The following is a 17,101-nucleotide window of genomic DNA, read 5'->3' as shown; positions in this document are numbered from 1 at the left end:
ACACACCACTGAATGCAAGAAAGTCGACAACTCCCAGCCGCATCATGATTAATAAAGGAATTTCTGGGATCGACCAGGATGGTGTATCATCATCTTGGTAATAGTCTTGGATCTCTTTTTTTTGCTTGCATTTTGATTCTGCTTTCCAGACATACCTACAGTATTGAAGGAAAACTGACTATTCAAGCTCCTGGTAATATATGGAAAGGCTCGATTTATAAGAAAAAATAATGCGAGAACAAGATTAGTTTATTTACACAACCTTGAAAATTTTTCAATCTTGAAAATTTAAAAAGTGTAAGCAATTTATTGAAATGCATCTTTTATTCATCTATTTTTAAATAAAATTTACAAATTAGACAAACAGCACACATAGAGTATCCTTCCAGTTTTGTAAGTTTGGTTACGTTGGAAACTAGAAATCGCAAAATGCAATAACAAAGATACCACTATAAACAAATTTACTTGATCTTAACAAAACTCTCTAAACGAACCATCATTTAGATCTCTGGAAACTTAGAAATCTTCAAACAGATTGTATTCTTACCATGTAACTCAATTTTAACAGTGTAATATTCAATAGCATAAATCTTTTTGAGAAAACAAAATCTCAAAACTTTAATAGTACCTTTCGTATAGGTAAGAAAGCAAAATCTCAAAACTTTAATAGTACCTTTCGTATAGGTAAGAAGGCAAAATCTCAATAGAATAAACTTTAATTTTGAGAAAACATAGTCTCAAAGCTTTAATCAGTGACTATGGCACCATCCACGCTATTGCCATCTCTACTCAAATCTAAAAGCAAGAAGTAACAACTTATTCCGTATATGTTCAGGGTCTTCTCCTTCATCAACAAGCATTTCAAAACACATTCCGGGAGAATAATTAACGTTAAGTGCTTCCATGACCTTATCATAGGGAACTATAAAAGCAGAAGCACACATCCTGCAGTAAATGTTTATGTTTAATTACATACGATGAGACCATTTGCATTTAAGTGAAGAGGTGTTGGGGTAGAGAAGGATACCTAGGATGGTAGATTACTTCCAGGTTAGTTCTTGTGTTCATGGCATAAGATGCATGGAATAGTACGCCACGTCGCATAGTGTTTCCGTGTACGTACACATCTGATTTATAGTAGCGCATATTTAACATTCAAAAATACAAAATCATAATCTGAAAAGAAAAAAAAAATCATATAACAAGGATATGGACATTTGAATTTATAATACCTGAGAGATACCCCATGAACAAGCAACATGTTATGATCCAATCCTCGGACAAGAGTGAAATCAATGTCTACCCTGAGTGGATTGATGGCTAACACACAAAAAAAATATATACTTTTATAATCAGAACACGTTCGTGACAGAAAACCCTCAGACCAAATCGTGAATTAATGTTTTCAATTAGCCAACACATTTAATTTAGAAAACCGAAAATCCTAAAACAAACACATTAGAAAACGTAAAAATAAAATCTATACATGTATTCCTTTAAATTACGAAAAGCAAAAATCGACAGATCAGAGGGTTTTGAAAACAAGTCGCTATTTTGATACATGTATACCAAAGATTATAGTTGAACTCGTAACGCACATGATGTATAGTTAGATAACAATCGGAAAATGACTTACATGGACACTGAATCGGATATCTCATCTTGCCCTAAAGTTACTGTATTAGAGCAGGCTGCGGCGTCCATGAAAATCAAATATCGTATAAACCAAATTTAGTCAAATTTAATAAACCAAATCAAACCGATTAGATCTCACTGAATCAAGAAGAGCACAAACTAAAATCATGTAAGACTAGGTTAAACCATAATTTAGGCAAAATAATCAGAGTTCAGATTAAAATATCCTATTCATAGACGGAAATCGGTAAGATGTTACATTGTAACTGCAACAATTAAACTAAATTTTGTAACCCTAAATCTAAAAAAAAAAGTCAGCAGGTTTTAACTGAGAAACCTGTGGAAGCTAAGTCAACAAGAAAAGAAAAAACACAGTGTTTGCGACAATAGCAAACAGCGATTAGGTAGGTTAGAGATACACAAGAGTCAAACTAACTTAACCCAAACTTAGGCAAAATAATAAGATTTTGGAATAAAATATCCGATTTGTAGACGAAAATAGGTAAAATGTGAAATTGAATGCGTAACAATGAAACTAGACTTTGTAACCCTAAATCAGAAAGAAAATAAGGCCAAAAGATTTAACGGATAGATCTATGGAAGAAAACAAGCAAAGTGGAAACATTCAAACAGAGAAACCATGAACGAACAAATACCTGCAATCGCAAACAAGCGGCGCTGAAAATGGAGACGTTGATGGAACAGTCGCGACAATGGCAAATAGCGACTGGAAATTAGGGCCCAGACAAATCAGGCTAGATTATATAAGAGCCTTATATAAATAAAAAAGGGCTCGACGAAACAACATTGGGCCAGACATTGGCCAGAAGAAACCCAATCACACGATGAAACAGGGGAGTTTCGCCGTGTTTTGTCCTGTAGTGTGATGATTGATGAAACACTTTGTTTCATCATGGTTTTGTCCTTTAGTGTGATGAAACACTTTGTGTTTCATCATGTTTCGTCATGATCAGGGAGTTTCACCAAGGTCATGTTTGGGCCCAAGTGAAGTCAAGACCCAAAGTGAATTCCAAAGCCCAATGACTATATACACACACCTAGACAACTAATAATCTAAATGCAACATGCATTGTTCGTTTAACGTTACAAAACAAATGAGATAAAGTTGTCGGACCCAAGTGGGATAGGAGGATATCCGACTTGGTCTTCATGCTGTGAAAGGCTCGAACCGAACGTGCCGCGTCCACACAAAAATGTATCAACAAACTCCCCCTTGGACGCTGATGTGATGGTTCGACTTCCATGTCTTTCATGTCGGAGGATCTTCAAAGTCTACACGCGTCGTAATAAGAAAGTGTATCAACAAACTCTTCATTTCATTTAGAAAGTGCGTTAACAAAGTCCCCCTTAGAATGAACTCTCCATTGAGTCATTCTCGTGAATCTTTTGACTTGTCAATTCTTCAGATCCTTGTGGTGTTGATGAAGGGTCAGCGGCAACTCGATCATTTTTCTCTTTTGAGTGCCTTCACGTCGTGTCTTCATTCCAAAGCTTGTCATCGAACATGTTCTCATCGCCTTTAGCATCTGCACACGCAAGAAATCTAAACGCATAATGAGAACAACCGCTTGGGATACAGTTAACATTTAAACAAATGACACCTATGTGACCATATCTCAATCAAACACCGACCGACAACAGTTTGAAAGTTTAAAAAATGATCAATTTTAATCCTTTAGCTTTCAAGATCTGTTAACTTCGACAGATTATGAAGGTGCAATTGTTTTCCGGCTTACAATCAGGATTTTGGGTAGGATAGACCCGAGTTCCAACATCGGTCACTCTAAAAAAAATAAACTAGAAGCAAAATCTTTTTGGCTTTTATAAAGTTTAGATTAAAACACACCCAAAATCTTTTTGGTATTTTTCATTTTTCAAATGTAAAGACGGAAAACAATAAATTATACAAAGATGCATAAACTAAAGGCTATAAACAAATATTTACAGACATTCTTTTGCGAGTTTCGAGGGTAAGAGAATCATATCAGTGTACGGTCATGCCAAAACGCTCTTGATGTTCAATTAGTTAACATTTAGATAGGCATCCTATAACGATTATGGGTATTGTTATCAACATAAGCTCAACTTATCAGATGTAATCATGGCGAGGGGATAATTAAGGTATGAATTATACTTACCGACCAGTATTCATCCACACACGACACATTCCCGTATCAAGGTATGCACGAGGGTTCATCTTACCGGTGAGTATACCGTTTATCATCTGTTTGACCGTGTATAATGTGAGATTCTCACTTATTTTGATTGAAACCAAGCCATATGTGATAGAATCACTTATTGATGAGGAACTTGATTTTCGATGCATGAAGGGCACAAGAGCAAGTCCGTGAACAGGTCAGTACTTTCGTACAGCAGAGAGACGAACTTGCTTACCGGATAAATGTGATATATTATCACTTATTTGAGGGACATGTGATTGTTGATCACTTATTGAGGTCGTATGCAGTATGTACACGTATGTATAGTATCATGGAAGATCTAGACTTCGTCTCCGTAATTTTTCGATAAAAGATACGACCATGATACCTAAATGATAAGACAGCATAAAGACCGAATATCTCAGAACCTCGGCAATCTCTCAATCGAAATTTCGTTACTAAGACCATATGCCAATGAATGGTTCCCACCTGGTCTTCAGTCGATTTAAGGTTTATATAACCCTGCACACTTTAAAATGATTGTGAGCCTACCGATACATCTTATATAGAGCTGCTTAACATTTTTCATTTAAGGTTTAAAAAGGTTTGGACAGACCACTGATGTACTATCATTTTCTCTTTTGCTCGCCAGGAAACTCATTTTTGTTTTTCTATTGTTTTTGTGTTTTTGAAATTTTTCGATGTTTTTGAATTTTCAAATTTTGGATTTACTCCCCTAAAATCAACAAACTATGATAAATTTTAAAAAACACAATGGTATTTACAAAAACGATTTCCCGATGTCAGATTAACTCATGTTTTAATCAGAAATGATTTATCGAATTTTGGGAAAATGAGTTGGCACGTCGGTAAGCGGTGCAGACCATGACAACATTGATGAATTTCATATTGAAACGATCACGTGTGAGGTGATATTCGAGTTCAAAGTGTCTGGCCAAAGAGTGTTGTACGAGATGATAATAATTCATAAAGCAGCTTAAATATCGACAAAGATAGGAGAGATTAGAAGTTCAAAACCGTATCCTGCAACTGCTTCGTGCATTGCAAGGAATCTGAGCGCTCTCCCAAACTGGATATCCACCCGGTGTGGACTTCAAAGTCGATTTTTCTAGCTACTGAGAAATCTCTTCACAGCAACAAGATCATAGACCTCTGGGTCCGGCTGGTCTTCCACATTGCACCAACGAAGGTCTTTGTCTTTCTCTTTCAGAAGTAGTGTGCGGTTGTTCAATCCAAGCCAAGGCATCAGCACCCCGGTTGGTTTGTTCAACAACACATTTTCTTGAATTACACCGCGAAGAAATGTACACTTGCACGTTTATCTTGTGAATTTTTGAACTTCAGACGTGCTACAGGTGCGTACATTTTGTTTGAATCTATCCTGGGGACCCGATCAAAGCCATTAACAATCAAACTTTGGAATGATTTTCATTTTGTCGAAGCTTTTCAATCTCTTCATCAGACATTTCTTTCACTTCTTTTCTTTTTCTTCTTTCCATCAAAGGCAACAATATCTTTTGTCGCCAATCTTGTGCGTGAACATTCCACTATCAACAATCTTATGACTATCGATAGTTCCTCCTGGAACATCCTACACACTCACTCAGAGATTAGTTGGGGAAGGGGACCCCAGCCTTCACAGACTTGGGTTGCCCCTGAGAATCAAGAAATGTAGTTTCAATTTCCTGATGATTTTCAAACACAGCACCTCCCCCTGAACTTTCACCCGATTTAGGTTTCCAAGTTTGTTTTTGTTTACCTCTTTGATTCTTACAAAAAGATTTTGAAATTTCTGGTTTTGAAGATTGTGATGAACTTGGTTCCCTATCAACAGATTTGATTTCAGATTTTAAAGCGTTTTCAACTGCTTTGACGTTTTGACGACGTTGTTTTGTTTCTTGCTCTTTAACAGTTCTCTTATCATGTTTTGGTGAAACAGGACGACGTTGTGGGTGAACCTTTTCAGGTGGTGCTCTTTCAACAAATTTCTCTTTGGGAGTATTTGTACAATTTTTAATGATATGTCCAAATTCCCACACTTAAAACACGTTCTCCTTTCAACAAACTTAGGAGAATCTGATCGACCAACAGATGTCGAACCCATAGAACCTGAGGTACTTGCTTTTTCATCACACCCGTTTGTATGTTGAGTGTAATTGTTTTGACTGTTACGTTTTAAAATCTTGACTTGTTGTACAAAATCATTTTTTGATTTGTTTTCAAAAGTCTCAATTTTATCAGTACCATTTGATGCTACAAATTTAACATCATTGCTTTTCTTCTGATAACAAGCTCCTTTTGTTTCATATTTTGATTTAGAAACATTAGGCCTTTGAGCTCGTTGAACTGGTTGTTTGCCCTTAGGAGCAAAAGGTTGTTGCTTTGTTGGTGATTTTTGACTTCCAAATTGTTTTCTGACTTCGGATTTTGGAATGGGATCACATTGACTTACAACAACTCCAGGGATCGTCTTTCCCAAAAATTTGCTTGTATTATCTTCAAAAATTTTGTCAATTAAAGATGGATTAACGTTTTTAATTGGAAAATCCTTGTCTGAATAAATTTTGGTATCACCAACCAAAGTATACAACATATTGTTACTCTTAACGGTAGACACAAATTTTTTTACTTCCTTGACAGGATTAATCACTTGTTTGGCAACTTGTTGCACGGAATAGGAGGATCACAAAAAATATGATTCTCAATTGGAATTTCTATTCCCTTCTTCTTATCAAGTGATTCATCCTGGTCATTCATATCTGATTCTGATTCATCATTAGACGACTCATAGTCCTCAATGATTGGAGGACTTTGTTTCGTAGATGTTGAAGTTTATGTTTGCTCAGATGATCTACTACTTGAAGAACTGTCCGATTTGAACCCTAGGCCAGTAGTAACTTCCTCATAATCAAGAGGCATACTAGGTTCAAAACAAGGCATATCCTCTTCATCGGGCATTCTTGTATAGTTGTGTCTCAAAGGGGGCAGACACGACTTATACCCAACGCCTTTCACATTCCCTTTCAGCTTTTGAACATCTATGATGTGATCAAGCACATATCGGGAGTTAGAATAACTATCCAATTTGAGCTTGATCGCATCATGCTCACACTTGGCAACGGCTAGCTCTTTCTTTGTTTCCTCAATGATATTAATGTAGTTATTAATACCAATTTGTTTGTTAAAAAGAGTTTTTGTTAATTAGGAAACACTTTTTTTTTTAGAGTTTCGATTACTAATTTGAATTCCTTTTCATTGCGAGCTAAGGCCATGTTTGCCTCTTTGCACTTTGACAGCTCAATCACTAAACTTTGATTATGACTGTGAACCTTTTCAGATTCCTCTTTCAATTCTGCACAAGCATTACAAACACAAGCATTACAAACACGAGGCCGAGACATTCGCCATAAAGGTAGTCTGATAAGAAAAAGATCCCTCTTCAGAATTATAATCTCCCGCATTCGAGCTTTCTTCATCTGAACTCCCGCTAAAATTAGGGTTTATCTACGCAGCGTATTGGTCAATACGCAGCGTATAGGGTTAACGCTATACGCTGCGTATTGACCTATACGCTACGTAGATAAACCATGGATCTCAGTGCCTAATAACCAATCATTGCACAGAAAACAAGGGTCATATACGCTGCGTATAGGTCTATACGCAGCGTATATAAACCATTAGATTTTTTTGGGTCATTTTGGTAGGTTTGAGGGATCATTTTTTCACAAAGTTTAAATACGCTGCGTATAGACCTATACGCAGCGTATATAAAGGTCTGAAAATGTCTTTTATACCCTTATGTTGACGCTATACGAAGCCAAATACAAGGGTAGTTTTGTCATTTTTGTCTAATACGCTGCGTACGGATCTATACGCAGCGTATATAAAGCTCCATTTTTGTAATTTTTTTTTGTGTTTTCCTTTTTTTTATTTATAAAAAAAGAACATTAATTGTGTGTATTTTGGGGTATTTCCATGTTTATTTATAAAAAAACAATATTATTAAAAATAATACAAATATTATTAATTATAAAAATTAAAAATAATAAAAATATTATTAATTATAAAAATTAAAAATAATACAAATATTAGGTCCCGTATTGACCTCGTATAAGCCTATAAGTGTGATATCTGTAGGTCCCGAAATCTGAGGATCGATAACGAAAACCAAATCCTTTTTTATCACAAACACGGTCATGGGTGCGGAATCCCCGTAACGATGCCAAACCAAACACAGATAATAAGAACACGGAATAACCAATGAAACACAATCTATTGATTAAACGGGATGAGAACCGAGAACAACTGATACACACACAGTTTCACAGAATAACTCTTAGGGTATGCTCTCCTCTAGTTTCAAAGTGAAACCAGAAAGCTGTTTATATAGTATCATGGGCCTTAACTACGACGAAACACAAAAGGGCCTCCATCTCGATCTCTTCATCTATGAAATCTCCATCCTCGTCAACTACTCTCTCCTCACCTCTAGGGTTCCTTGCGGTTTTACCACTACGGGTGGTAATGGCTTTAGCATGAGCATTAGGGTTCGGTTGGGTATTACCTGCAAACTGGCCGGGTAATCTCTCCTTTAGCTTCCTAGACATATCTCCTACGACACTTTGAAGGTCTTGGAAAGAGGCTTGGTGGTTCTTAAGCATGAGGTCGTGGTCACTAAGGGTCTTTTGGGTGGTTTGATCCCTAACAATTAATTGACTCATCATGGAATCCTTTCTAGACTACCCCCTAAATCATAGCTTGAACCTTGACCTGTTTGACCCTGATTATTTGACCCCCCATATTTGACCTGCCCATTGAACCCCTTGTTGAACTGCCCACCTGAACCCCCACCAAAAAGTGAACCTTGACCCCTATTGGTATTTTGAGCTATTTGAAAACCAGGGGATCCATTTGATCGAAAATTGTTATTATTATTAAAGTTGTTATTATTATTATTATTTCGCCAACCCGACCCAAAATTATTATTATTACCAAAACCCGCTAGGTTGACCTCTACCAAAACCTCCTACAAATCAACTTGCTCCTCACCAACTAGCAATGGGCACGCACTCGTGTCGTGACCCCCTCGGCAATACTCACATTTGTCTACCTTAGCCTTAATTTCCTTAAGTTCCCTAGACATATTTTCCAAAACAGCGGCTAAACTAGGATCCATGGTGACATGATTCACCCCTCGGGCGGGTGCACTAGTAGTGGTATTCGAATTACCACTTTGATATCGCTGATCGGCTTGCGATTGCGATTGAGACTGCGCAAATGCCTCAAACCGCTCTAGACACTCAACAACAGTAAGAATACCCATCATATGCCCCCCCCCCCCCCCGCATTAGTATCGAAACGATCACGAGTCTCTTGGATGAGACCGTTATAAAATTTCTCACATAAAGCCCAATCGGAAAGACCATGCTGGGAGCAACGAGCACAAAGGTTTTGGAAACGCTCCCAAGCAAGGTAGTAAGGCTCGTCGGGCTCCATGCGGAAGGAGTGGATTTGGTCTCTAAGACGTGAGGCTTTAGCGGGCAGGAAGTACTTTTTCAAAAAGGCTTGACGAAGCCCCGCCCATGTGGTAAAGGTACCAGTTAGTTGAGAGTCCAACCAAGTAGCCACACGGCCGGCTAATGAAAATGGGAAAAGCTGCAAGTAAGTGGCATCATTAGGGGCACCGTGAAGGCTAAAAGTAGCAAGGATACGAGAGAACCGGTTTATATGAGCCGATGCGTCCTCGTCCTCGCGGCCATTGAATTGGATGCTATTGGTAATGGCCTGCATGGCATAAGATGGAATTTGCCATGAGTTCTCGCTAACTATGGGTGGAACAGTGATGGGTGAGGCAAGACCGATGATATTCTGGGTGGCTTGCTGATGGACGGTTTGCCTAGCGTTGGCCATTGGTTCTAAGTTGTCTGGATTACTAGAGGCACTAGAAGTAGGACTATCGGGTGGAGAAACTTTAGGTGAGGTTTTAGGTGAATGGTTTGGCGAAGGTGGTGGTGTAGGCGGTGGGGTGGGTAACGGGGTGGAATCGAAATTGTGGAAACGAGAAGAAGATGAAGAATTAACCCGTGGGCCTTAGCCCAATTGAGATGATGACTCCTTGACTGGTGGTGGCGGTTCGTGCGAGCGCAGATGTGGCATCCACTACAAGCAAAAACCTGAACACAAGAAAAGCAAACAAACACTAGTAACTAAGACACAAGATGAAAAATAAAAAACAAAGACTCATAACAAAACAGACGACCAAGCACGTATATCGCAGTAAAGTCTACTAAAGCTAATGAACGCAATTGCCAAGAGTCCCCGGCAACGGCGCCAAAAACTTGATGTGTGCTAAATAGACTATAAAAATTAACCAAATTAGACTCTCTAAACTAGACACTACAAAGCTTTGATTCTAGACTCGACCTAAAACCACATAATCGGCAAGTGTACCGATCAATGTAGTGTAACCTAGGAAGTCCGGATATCGAACCACAGGACTCTATGTATCACGTAAATTAGACTCTAATAGACACTGACAGACACGACTAAAACTTGTTTATTTGTTTGGGGGGGGGGTTACGCAAAATCTAGGAAATCTATATTAAACTACTAAGTTAACTAAAACTAGACTAAGGACGAATGAAGACTGAAAGGCTTTTCTTATATGGAGAACGAGACCACCTAAACAAGAATCCTGGATTACTTTTTAAGAATTACCGATTAAGTTAAATGCATGAATTATGGAACCGGGATCATATAATACTAAACCTATTAAGAACCAACTAAGCCCCTCGACCCTTCTCAAGGAGAAACCTGTGGAACTACCTAGGCTGTTAATCCTACCGGTTATTAGATGCCTTTCCAGTTGTCTAATTATTGTGTAAGTACCCTAATGTTAACCTACTCTTTTCCAATCATAGATCTAGGGTAGTTTGAATTAATAAATTTGACTTGATAGACTAATAAAACCGACAGGTAAACCAAGACACGACCTTTTCCAAGGACTATCTAAAGCAATTCGCCGGGTAAGACCTACCAATAGCCCCTCACTTTCCAGGTATTAGGACTAGTAGAACACTAAGATTTAGCAAATTATTACCAATTACTTCCAGGGGTTATTGCGCAATTTTCCCTAAAGAGTTAACGTTTCCTAACGTGATATAGACACTCCCCGAAATCCTATACCCTAATATGACTCTATATTGTCATATAGACCGTCACTAAGAATCATATGAAGCAAATAATAACAATAAACCAACTCACAGCATGCATATACGTCAAATCATTAAATCAAACTTCTTACAATACACAATCAACCATAATAATCATGCAATGAACAAAAACGATAAAAACTTCATATTATCCATTCATCAAGTCTAGGTGGCTTGAAAGTTTAGACAAGCATATCAATAAGTGCAAACAAAACAAAGATGTCTAAACTAGAATTCATTATAACAAGTTCTTAAGAAAGAAATCGACAAAACAAGGGATTAGAAAACCCGAGATATGCTTCGATTCTTCGCCCTTGACTCGTAGCAGTGATTCCAAAGCCTTGAAATCTCCGACTGTGCTCCAAGAATGCTCTAAGATTGCCCAAAGATGTCTAAAATTCGTAATTAGGGTTCTCCATTGAGTTTCTTGGGATTTTTTTATTTGAAACCCTAGCTGTAAAACACATCAGCCGCGAATTAGGGGCTAGGTGGGGCGCGAGGGGGGGGGGGCTAGACGTACGGCGGCTCACCCTGGGGAATATTTTATTATTTTCTTGATTTTCGAGCTTTCCAACTCGCGTTCGAATCCCGTTTTTCCTCCAAACTGCTCGTTTTGACTCATTTTTCATCACTTTAAGAAACGGGACCTGAAATCAAAGCTTAACGTCAGCAGTATCGAAATTCTAACATAAACTAGACTCAAAACTACCGAAAACTAACCAAAATATACACTATAAACATATGTACTTTGCAGTACATCAATTAACTCCATTTCATCATGGTCTATCAGTTGATAATCTTCATTTGTCAAATTTATGTTTCTAACTTGACCTGCAACCAATACACAGTAGGCACTGAACATTGTGTTGAGAAGTTCCATATGTTCCTTTGCAACTTCTATACTGACTTTTGAGGTTGGGGTTTAGGGAGCCAGGCACTCGGATCTAATTGAGGATTTGAAAGGGCATGAGCTTGTGCAATAAGATGTGGTGGTGGTAGAGAGGCACTTGGATCGAAAACCTAAGGAGCTGACTGAGGGAAGGTGCTTGTATTGGATACAAAGGCCGTTTGTGGTTTTGGTTGCTGACTGGAACTAGAACTAGATGCAGGATTAAACCCTCCAAGGTAGATTTCTGGATTTTGAGGAACTGTAATGCGTTTAGCTTTCCGGATTTCTTCTTCATCCTTGTTTTCCAATCTCTGAATGAAATCATAGATAGTGGCAGTGTCGAAAACACCCGTATGCTTTAACAATTCAATGAATGGACTCCACTTTGGGGGAAGGGCATCAGCCAACCTTGCAACCATTTCCTGTTGGGTTACAATAACATTATAAGAATACATGTCACTGATTAAATGATAAAAAAGAGTTGTCATATCATTTAATGTTTCGTTTTCCATGAATTGAAATGCTTCAAATTCCTTTAGTCGAAGTCGAACCGTAAGGCGCGTAGGTCCCTAACGAGCGTCGAAACTAAGTTCGTCGTTTTATATTTTAACCACGAACTTAGTTTCGACGCTCGTTAGGGACCTACGCGCCTTACGGTTCGACTTCCATAAGTTTATCTATACAACAAAACATTTTAAATAACCTGCCAGAATTTTATATAACCTGCCTGAATTTCAAAATATAACATTTCAAAATATGTGAAACTGTTTACACCGAAGTTTGATATATAAATAACAAAATACATAACAAAGTTTGTCCATACATAACAAAACGATAAAATACTACTGCTGCTGCTCCTGAAGCTGTTGCTGCTGCTCCTGATGCTGCTGCTGCTGCTGCTGATGCTGATCCCAGTCCGCATCCGCAATGAAGGGTAGTGGAGGTAACCCGTTATGCAGTCGCTGCTGCTACAGCGCCGCAGCCACCCACTCTAACAAATAGTTGTTTCTTTCAACGTATCGAAGCAGCCGCTGATGTGACGGGTCAGGACCGGGCCAAACATGGCGTGGGAACTGGGGCGCCCCGGGTGGTCCACGCGGCTGTGGTGGCTGCGGAAGAACGGCGGCCGGCTCATGCGGCTCCGGATCGTGCGGGGGATAAAACAGAGGGAACTCTTCTGGCAGTTGTGTAAGCTCGTATTGCGTGCCGTCCAGTTTCTTTAACCGCTTCCCGCATGGAAAGTCTTTGGTAATATGCATCCCGTTTACTGTGTTTATCCCCATCCGCTTTGGCTGTGTCGCCGGGCCTACACGGCCGCGGTCGTTCTCCGGATGAATGGGCTATCTTGGTCACGTAGGCGCCGCCGAATAGCATTACGCGCTCCTGTCGATGATACGCGGAGGCGAAATACTGCGCCAACCCGTAGGCGAGAGCGCACAGCCTCTTGTATAAGAGGCAATATAAAAAGAACAAGTCACCACTCGTACACCACTCCCGGCTTTTGTTTCGAGCAGTGATCGAAGTGGAAATCATCTTGTGCAAATACCTGCATAAATGGAAACCAGTCAGTAAATAATAATCAGCCGTAAACGGGCGTTTAAACGGCTGCAAACGCAGCCGCAAACGGCTGCGATTTCGCTGCCGTTTGCGGCTGCGTTTGCAGTCGTAAACAGGCGTTTAAACGACTGCAAACGCAGCCGCAAACGGCTGCGTTTTGGCTGCCGTCTGCGGCGGCGTTTGCAGCCGTAAACGGGCGTTTAAACGGCTGCGAAATCGCTGCCCTTTGGGGCTGTGTTTGCAACCGTTTAAACACCGGTTTACGGCTGCAAACGCAGCCCCAAACGGCCGCCGGTTTAAACGTTTTCAAACGCCGGTTATGCTTCGACTTCGACTAAATAACTAAAAAAAATATGTTTAAAAAATATTCTGTTTAAAAAGAAATTTGGTTTAAATGGTCCTTGGAGTTTCAAAAATTAACACAAATGGTCCCTTTTTTATATATTTACACTTTGGTCCCTGAAGTTTCAATTTTTTACAAAAATGGTCCCTGATGTTTCAAAAATTGACACAAATGGTCCCTAACGAGCGTCGAAATAAGTTCGTCATTAAAATATAAAACGACGAACTTAGTTTTGACGCTCGTTAGAGACCTACGCGCCTTACGGTTCGACTTCGACTAAATAATAAAAAAAATATGTATATTTTAACGACGAACTTAGTTTCGACACTCGTTAGGACCGTACGCGCCTTACGAGCGTCAAAACTAAGATCGTCGTTAAATTATATTTTTTTATTATTTAGTCGAAGTCGAACCGTAAGGCGCGTAAGGTCCCTAACGAGCGTCGAAATAAGTTCGTCGTTAAAATATAAAACGACGAACTTAGTTTTGACGCTCGTTAGAGACCTACGCGCCTTACGGTTAGACTTCGACTAAATAATAAAAAAAAATATATTTTTTAACCACGAACTTAGCTTCGACGCACTTTAGGACCGTACGCGCCTTACGAGCGTCAAAACTGAGATCGTCGTTAAATTATATTTTTTTATTATTTAGTCGAAGTCGAACCGTAAAGCGCGTAGGTCCCTAATGAGCGTCGAAACTAAGTTCGTCGTTAAAATATAAAATGACGAACTTAGTTTCGACGCTCGTTAGGGACCTACGCGCCTTACGGTTCGACTTCGACTAAATAATAAAAAAATATATATATTTTAACGACGAACTTAGTTTCGACGCTCGTTAGGACCGTACGCGCCTTACGAGCGTCAAAACTAAGATCGTCGGCGTTAAATTATATTTTTTTATTATTTAGTCGAAGTCAAACCGTAAGTCGCGTAGGTCCCTAACGGGCATTTAAACGGCTGCAAACGCAGCCGCAAACGGCTGCGATTTCGCTGCCGTTTGCGGCTGCGTTTGCAGTCGTAAACGGGCGTTTAAGCGGCTGCAAACGCATCCGCAAACGGCTGCGTCTTCGCTGCCGTCTGCGACGGCGTTTGCAGCCGTAAACGGGCGTTTAAACGGCTGCAAACGCAGCCGCAAACGGCTGCGAAATCGCTGCCCTTTGGGGCTGTGTTTGCAGCCGTTTAAACACCGGTTTACGGCTGCAAACGCAGCCCCAAACGGCTGCCGGTTTAAACGTCGTTCAAACGCCGGTTACGGTTCGACTTCGACTAAATAATTAAAAAAATATGTTAACAAAAATTCTGTTTAAAAAGAAATTTGGTTTAAATGGTCCTTGGAGTTTCAAAAATTAACACAAATGGTCCCTTTTTTGATATATTTACACTTTGGTCCCTGAAGTTTCAATTTTTTACAAAAATGGTCCCTGATGTTTCAAAAATTGACACAAATGGTCCCTAACGAGCGTCGAAATAAGTTCTTCGTTAAAATATAAAACGACGAACTTAGTTTTGACGCTCGTTAGAGACCTACGCGCCTTACGGTTCGACTTCGACTAAATAATAAAAAGATATATATTTTAACGACGAACTTAGTTTCGACGCTCGTTAGGACCGTACGCGCCTTACGAGTGTCAAAACTAAGATCGTCGTTAAATTATATTTTTTTTATTATTTAGTCGAAGTCGAACCGTAAGGCGCGTAGGTCCATAACGAGCGTCGAAACTAAGTTCATCGTTAAAATATAAAACGACGAACTTAGTTTCGACGCTCGTTAGGGACCTACGCGCCTTACGGTTCGACATCGACTAAATAATAAAAAAAATATATATTTTAACGACGAACTTAGTTTCGACGCTCGTTAGGACCGTACGCGCCTTACGAGCGTCAAAACTAAGATCGTCGTCGTTAAATTATATTTTTTTTATATTTAGTCGATGTCGAACCGTAAGTCGCCTAGGTCTCTAACGGGCGTTTAAACGGCTGCGATTTCGCTACCGTTTGCGGCTGCGTTTGCAGTCGTAAACGGGCGTTTAAACGGCTGCAAACGCAGCCGCAGACGGCTGTGTTTTCGCTGCCGTCTGCGGCGGTGTTTGCAGCCGTAAACGCCGCAAACGGCTGCGATTTCGCTGCCGTTTGCGGCTACGTTTGCAGTCGTAAACGGGCGTTTAAACAGCTGCAAACGTAGCCGCAAACGGCTGCGTTTTCACTGCCGTCTGCGGCGGCGTTTGCAGCCGTAAACGAGCGTTTAAACGGCTGCGAAATCGCTGCCCTTTGGGGCTGTGTTTGCAGCCGTATAAACGCCGCTTTACGGCGGCAAACGCAGCCCCAAACGGCTGCCGGTTTAAACGTCGTTCAAACGCCGATTACGGTTCGACTTCGACTAAATAATTAAAAAAAAATATGTTTAAAAAAAATTTCTGTTTAAAAAGAAATTTGGTTTAAATGGTCCTTGGAGTTTCAAAAATTGACACAAATGGTCCCTTTTTTGATATATTTACACTTTGGTCCCTGAAGTTTCAATTTTTTACAAAAATGGTCCCTGATGTTTCAAAAATTGACAAAAATCAACTAAATAAGGGTACCTAAATAAGTAAAAAAAGAAATTTTGTTTTAAAAAAATCTGTTTAAAAAAAGCTGTTTAATAACTAACGTACCTGAAGAGCGGATCCTCAATCAGCGTAACCCTCCCCTTGGATTGGTGGTGGTCCCAATGTGTGATCTCCGCGATCAGAGCCCAAAACCCTAATAGCTTGGGTTTATCAACCATCACGAGCCCCTGTTTACACGAATGTTTATTAAACGTTAAATTAATATTAAATCTTAAATGTTATATATTAAAAATAATAATAATAACAATACAAAATTTGTGTTAAACGTACCTTCATATAAAGATCCGTAGCGATCTCAGCCTCCGTATACAAACTGCTATGCACCGCAAACTGTGCAAGTGACATTTCGCGCGCCTGGCCAGCCATGCGAAAAGAAACCTCGGGCGGGGGAGGGGGCTGCGCGGGGTCTACAACCTCATTTGGCCGACGAGGATGAAACTCGAACGACGACAGAAACTCGACCAGTATCTCCCTGTAGGTCGGCGTAAACGATAGCTCAAACAGACGACCCCACGGTGAATCAACGGGAACAAACCTCCGCGCCCAATCTTCAACCTCGAGCTTCCGGAGGGTTTTCCAAGAAACCGCAAAATGTTCACCAATATGCATCTTCCGAAGCTTCTCGCAACGGAGAGCAGCGTCGGACTCCGGAGGAAA

At 39.8% G+C, this 17,101-nt stretch overlaps 1 long non-coding RNA gene across 1 annotated transcript; it reads right to left on the bottom strand.

The window, feature by feature from the left end:
* Positions 1–700: 700 nt before the first annotated feature.
* On the bottom strand, positions 701–2,380 carry LOC110918009. Its single transcript, XR_002581014.2, has 5 exons — positions 2,292–2,380; positions 1,637–1,691; positions 1,233–1,320; positions 1,028–1,127; positions 701–945 (listed from the first exon to the last, which is right to left on the bottom strand). It is a non-coding gene; the product is annotated as an uncharacterized LOC110918009 (long non-coding RNA).
* Between the last annotated feature and the right edge of the window lie 14,721 nt (positions 2,381–17,101).

The sequence above is a fragment of the Helianthus annuus genome, chromosome 16, assembly GCF_002127325.2.
Source record: "Helianthus annuus cultivar XRQ/B chromosome 16, HanXRQr2.0-SUNRISE, whole genome shotgun sequence".
NCBI lineage: Eukaryota > Viridiplantae > Streptophyta > Magnoliopsida > Asterales > Asteraceae > Helianthus > Helianthus annuus.
Note: the sequence above shows the minus strand (reverse complement) of the source record. Positions and strands in the feature narration are given on the sequence as shown.